Source organism: Molothrus aeneus, chromosome 12 (assembly GCF_037042795.1).
Source record: "Molothrus aeneus isolate 106 chromosome 12, BPBGC_Maene_1.0, whole genome shotgun sequence".
In the NCBI taxonomy this organism is placed as follows: domain Eukaryota; kingdom Metazoa; phylum Chordata; class Aves; order Passeriformes; family Icteridae; genus Molothrus; species Molothrus aeneus.
Window position 1 is genome coordinate 4,843,603 of NC_089657.1, and position 6,712 is coordinate 4,850,314.

Below are 6,712 nucleotides of genomic sequence, written 5' to 3' on the forward strand. Positions count from 1 at the left end.
TGTAAGAAATGTAGCCCTACAGTTTTTCTCATGCTAATGTCTGAGCTATCTTTAGTTCCTTTGATAGAGAGTTCCATAGGCTGGTTAATCTCCCTCTATATAAATCTCTTTCATACAATTAATCCTTTATTTTTTTTCAGATCCCAGTGTAGGGGAGAGATGGTTTAGAAACAAATCCATTTACCTTGTGTTGCATTGGAAACAAACCCAGTGTACTTGAGAGTAGAAACAAAGCACATACACAGACACTTTTTTTTGCATGGTCTTGGTTATTATTACTGTGAAGTGTCAAAATAAAAGATCTCATAGAACATTTCTGTCTGCAAAGAACTTCCCAGGAATGAGATTGCTTTCAAGGCTTTCAGTCCAAAAATTCCTATGGAAAAGCAAGCAACAAAAGAAGCAAAATTGACAAAATCTTCACCCTCGTGAACTGAATGGGAATCTTAAAACCAGAATTTGGCCTGGAGTTTTAAAGAAGTACCTCACTGGAATACTATATTTAATGTGCTTTTAGAGATATGAAATTGCAGTTTTACTGAAATACCATTTGCCAGGTGTTCCAGCTTTATGAATAAATGATCTGGCTGATTTTTCCCCCTTTTTGAAGTGAAGGATAAGATTAGGAAACAGATGCCTGGAATATTCAATTATTTTTAACTAGTATGTTGAATAGATCAGCAGAAGTTGGACATCCTTTCCCTTCTTTCCCAGCCAGTCCTAGAAGCACTTGGAGAGGCATTGGAAGTATTTGGGGACAGAGACCACTTTGTCTAGTTTAGAAAGAAGCCTGAAAGTAATAAAAATAGTTTGTGGATATTGTGAGGGAGTGTTTTCACTGTAGTCAGCCTGCCTTGGCCCTGAGAACACAACACAACACACAGAGCACAAGAGCAGAGGTTGTTGCTTTGTAGTCAGAACCTGTGGAATAATTTTGCCTGGTCATGCTCATTGCACCCTGTGCTTGGGTTCAGTGTAAGGATGACAGCTATAGTGGGAGGATGCTTTGGAACAGGGGGAAAACTCAGGTTGGAAAGGTGGAGAAGGGTCTAGACAAACAGGAGGAAAGGAGAGGAGAGCAGCTAGGTGTAGCATTCACATTCTCTGAAAAAATCCCTTTGCCCAGGATTTTTCTCATGGGAAGCTGAGAAGCCTCAGAGAAAAGGAGAACAATTCTTATCTCATTTGCTTCTCCTGTGTTTTGCTCCTTTGGATTGTGTTTAGAGATTGTTTACCCACAGGTGATTGTTTTACTGGTTTCTGGTGTGAATTGTTTTAACTCATTGGCCAATTGGGGCCAAGCTGTGTCAAGACTGGAAAAAGTCACCAGTTTTCATTATTATCTTTTTAGTAGTCAGTAAGAATCTTTTCTGTATTCTTTAGTATAGTTTAGTATAATATTCTTTAATATAATATAGCATTATGAAGTAATAAATTAGCCTTCTGAGAACATGGAGTCAGGTACATCATTCCTGCCCTCATTGAGGCATTTCCCTGGAAATACAATGGCTAGGCAGAGTCATTGGTATGGACTGGGCATGGCACAGGAGGAGGCTGCCATCTGAAATGCAGCCTTGGGCTGAGACCACAGCACACTGAGGGGTTTTATGTGACAGAATTCCTCTGGAGGCATTGCAGTGCTAAATGTGTAGGTTATGGGAACACAGGTCCTGCATCCATCTTCACAGTCCTGCTTGGATGTTGTGGAAAGCAGATGTACACATCTGGTAGCTGTTGTGCAAGGGGCTGAGTCCAACCAGGGAAAAAAGCAGTTCTTGTAAAGGTAAAATGTCTTATATCTGAAAAGAGGAGGGGGGGAAAGTAGGGGTGTGCATGTTTAAGATTAAACACTGACATGCTCTATCGTGGTGTTTGTTTCTGAAGGTGGTAATGATGGAAAAATGTGTATCTGGAGCTTAGGAGACTCTCCAGGCTGTCTCTAGTGCATGGAGAGTGCTTCTTGTTTTCTTCTCACACTTTATCCCTACTCTTAGTTTAGACTTCTGCTCCTCATTTAGAAAACAAACTGCAAACCCCTCTGGACTGCAGATCCAGCAATTTAAGCATATTTAACTCTCCAGACACCAAGTTCCCTCTTGTGCATAATACCAAGGAAGTGTCTTTGTTTGCAGGAATGCTGCCTGACAGCAGGGCCGGGCTAAAAGCAAATTTTAAATTACCAAAATCTTAATAAACTCTCCCAGTAACATGATTACACCACACAGGATAGCTGCACATGGAGCAGAACTGAGAAGCGTGGGAACTGTTCAGGGATGTGCTGCAGTAGGAATCCTTCTAATGGGGACCATATTCCTCGATTTTATGGTAACATAGACCAAGTGTTTCAAATTGCTTGTTTCTCCTCCACTGTCAAAAAAGCTTAGCAGAGAGCTCACAGAATCTAACATTTTAGCAGCTCAAACACAACTGGCATTGATTGTAAGCATCCTTGTTAGTGGGTTGGAGAGATGTGTATGTATTGTGTAGCTAATGCAGATTCTGAATGCCTGGACTTGGTTCATCCTCCTTGCTTCCAAAAAAGTTTTTTTTAAATCAAGGCAACAGAATTTCTTCTAACTTTGCTGTCTCAAACACCTTGAAAACCAGTTGCAACTTTTTCTGATTCAATGGTCTGTACTGTTGTGTAGAAGAGAAAGTTTGGAGAAGTAACCTTTCCTAAACCCTTCTCCAGCCCCACCTGATTCTGCTTACATGGGAGGCAGAAATGGGAAGCTCCAAGGAGGTGTTTGCTTGGCAGCCTCGAGGCTGATGCATTATCTGGCACAGAGTTATGTGCTTATCTGTCAGTATTTCCCAGTGCTGACCATGAGAGCCTGCCTCTCTTGGCAGCAGCAGCAGAACTCCTTTGCTGTGCTTTTGCCTTCATTGCACTCACAAGAAAATCACTGGGAGTATCTGCTGGAAATGAGAGAGAAGTCATCTAATGAAGGGTTTCCATGAATCAGAGGGTGAGATGAAGTTGAGATGTAATTATGTTGAGTTAGTTTGGGGCATTCAGGAGATGCCAGGGAGCTTGGCCAGCTGTTTCTCTAGGTAATGGCATGAACCTGATAAACACACCAGAGTCAAGGCTTGTTCATTTTATCCCTTAGATGATCCCTGATTGTCACTGGGGAAGGAGAGGACACCATGGGCTTCATCAAGTCAGCCTGATGGTGCAGGGAGGGAGGAGAGGAGGGGTGTGGGCATGCTGGGGGTTACTGGGATGATAGAAGAGCTTGCTTCTCCTGTGCAGCCCTTGCTCACCCTTAAGGGTTTTAGTGACCCCTGCTTTAGTGCCACACTCAGGAGTGTTGGTTTTGGGTGTACTAGGAGTGGCCTTTAGGGATGGAGATCTCTTGATTGTCCACCCCTAGTCAAGGGAGGATGTGGGTCAGAGCCACGTGGTGGGTTTGGAAGGGAGGAGAAAGGTCTTTGCTGTGTGTGTATGAATCCATCTTTAACTCTGTCTTGGAGTACTTGGATGGTTTCTTGCTGTCTGGAGTTAACTTGGCTGCTGACTTGGTTCTTTCCACTTTAAACACAGGGGAGCTGGTGTTTAGACTAATTTTAACCTCCTCATTCTCAGCCTGAACCTCTTTTTTTAACCCAGTGTGAGCAGCTTTGATGCTTAATGACAGAAAGTTCTGTTAGCAGTGCATTAACATCTTGTCTTTCAGTAGTTACACCCTGTCAGAGCATCACATGCCTGTTGGGGCAAGCTACACCTCTTCTCCCTGCCTGAGGAATCCCTTTCCCTGCTCCAAACTCCTCCATAATACTCGAGTGGAGCCTGGGCTTTGCAGCAGCTGAGACACAAATGTTTATTCAGATATTTTTGAGTGTGTCATCTTTGCTCTCCTCTCCAGCAGGGCTGTGTGGGATGTCAGTGGCACCAGGAGTCAGACTCCAGCTTGCTGTAGCAGTTGTTGTCTCCAGCTCTGCTGTTGGAGCACAGAGTGGCAGGCTGTGCTGTGTGCCAGACTGTGTGTCTGCCACTTCCTCTGCGCAGCTCTGCTTGTTTGGTTTTGTTTTTGCATACTGGTCGTGCTCTGTAGTCCTGTCCTCCTAAAATAAATTGTGGTGGAAGGGGAAAAAAAAAAAGAACACAACAAAAGCCAACGGAGTGAGAAGAGCCATGGGTGGGACTGAGCTGGGGAGGGCAGGCAGAGGAGGGAGCAAAGCAAGCAGTGTTCAGTGGGGAGCAGCAGGGTGGAAATGCTCCAGGGAATGAGGTGCCTGGCACTGCACCCTTAGGAACTCACCCAGGGAGTCCAGGTGAGTGAGAGGTAACCTGAGATTCCAGTCTGGCCATTGTTGTGCTGAGTGGATGCAGTCCTGCTGCGGGCTTGGGGAGAAGAGAGGTGTTAGCTTTTATAGCTCTTTGTGTCAGCAAAGAAAGATGTGTCATTCCTTGCCCTTACTTGTGCAAAAACAGGAGGATGAGCTTGGGAGATGTGCTCTGCTCCCTCAGCTGTGGAAGCTGCAGGGGGAGATGTGGCTGCCCAGGGTGGGAGGCTGCAGCCTGGGACTGGGCTCCTGAGAGTTTACCAACACAACTCCTGCATGATGAGTCTTCCAGAGATGTGCCTTATGAAGGCTGCAGGCTCAAACCTCTGCTTCCAGGTCCCAGAAGTTGCATTTAATTTTCTTTTTAAATGTGTCAGTAATTTCTAAGTTGCAGTCCAGCCTTTTAAATCTTGGATGCTTGGAGTCCCTGATGAACTGAGGTGTGTTGGCCTAGCCAGGTGTGTTGTAACAGCTAATCTGAAACAACAGTGGGCATACTTTACTCAGTGGTGGAGCAGGTAAGTGCCTTCAGTGCACAGCAGGGAGGTGGGAGGAAGCAGAGTAGAGGAGGAAGGTCAGAAACTACAGCCTGACCCAGCTGTGCTGTCCCCACACCTGCCCAGCTGCAGAGCAGTGGAGTGTGGCCCTCACACCCCCAGATTTTAGGTATGAGCTCCCCTCTACCCACATGGGTTTGTGTCCTCAGGCTGCAGAGTGGGGCTGTGCAGAATTACCAGGAGTCAAGAGGAAATGGCCAATAAGCTCTTTGTAAAAATGTAGATCCTGGTTCCATTCTCACAGGATTAGTCTCGAATTCAGGAGGAGGAGATGGAGTCCAAGGTGTGAACTCCATTTAGAACCCCTGGTGGGTCTAACACAGCATCTGCTGGAGGTACCACTGCCTGTGCTGGGGGGATGTTCCTGCAGCAGCCTGTTCACCCTGCTGAAAGAAATAGTCAATTACACAATTAACTGGGGAGAATAGGGGGAAAATGGGATATTTGTTTCCTCTGAGCACCCTACAGGACAGCAGGGCATACACCCACATGTGCTTGTGCTGTGTTTGGTACTAAAGAGCTGTTAATGCTGCTTCACCAGGGTGCCAAGATGATAAAATGGTTAAAGTTAGGTTAAAATGGATTTTCCTGGCTATTTATCACTTGTGCCTGTCACCTCCCTCTGCAAAACTTGTTGGTGGTCAAAGCACCACTCTGGGCACCGTGTGAGAGCAGTGCTGAGCCTCAGGAGGTGCCAGGCTGGTGCTGCAGGGTTTGTGCTCCAGGCTGGTGCTGCAGGGCTGTGCTCCTGCAGGGTTTATGGTCCAGGTTGGTGCTCCAGGTTGGTGCTGCAGGGTTTGTGCTCCAGGCTGGTCCTGCAGGGTTTGTGTTCCTGCAGGGTTTGTGTTCCTGCAGGGTTTGTGTTCCTGCAGGGTTTGTGTTCCTGCAGGGTTTGTGCTCCAGGTTGGTGCTCCAGGGTTTGTGCTCCAGGTTGGTGCTGTGTGAGAGCTCTGGATGGAGGGGAGGGGTGGTCTCAGCCTGGCTTCATCTCCAGCTGTTCCACCCAGCGCTTCCCAGTCCTGTGCCCTGGAGCCATCCAACCACAGGGCCTCTCCCAAGCCTGGGGAGGGGGTTCAGGGCTGCTGCACCTCCCAGAGCAGCCAGGAGTGGAAATTCCTGTTGTAGAGAAAAAGATGTCTGATAACACTCCAGGTACTGCTCTGCCCAAAGCAGCTGATAATGCTGCTTTTGGAAAAGAATGAAAGGTTTGGGAGGAGGAGGTGGTGTGTGATGAGGAAGTTGGTAGTAGATGAATGATAACACCTGTGTGTAGTCTGCTTTCCTCCTCTGGGGCTAGAACAGGTGGAAGGTTTGCTTTCAGCAGCAGTGCCCGTCACCTCAGGCTGGAGAGACTTCTCATGTCCCATTGAGTCTCTGACAGCACTGGCTCTTTTGTCTGGGTTCTGGAGCTCTCGGGGTCAGTCCTGATGCTGGTTATCATATTGCTTTAGAATCATTTATTCCCCAGAAAAAGAAGGAAAGGCCTTTGGAATTAGCTCATCTTCATTCTGGGGTGTTGTTTTTTTTTTTTTTTTTTATCCTGAGAAATTCTGCAAGTTTGCAAGCCTTACCTTGGATTGTGGAATGTGAGAGGTGGTCCCCAAGGCTTGTGGCTTTAAATTCAGAGGTTAATTCTGCGTGGAAAATGAAAGATATTTGTGCATAGGGAGCAAAATCATGGAAAATTAAAAACAAAGCAAAATCTTTTTGAGGAGTTGAGAAGATCTGCTTGAAGTGTTCCCTTGGTATTGTGGTCTCTTATGTGAGCAGGTTCTTGTAGCTTGTGTAGTAACTCAGAGTAAATCAGTCTAAGGGCTGCAGTTCTGAGTTGAGGGGCTCTTTACAGGCTGGGGCTGCAGATGAAC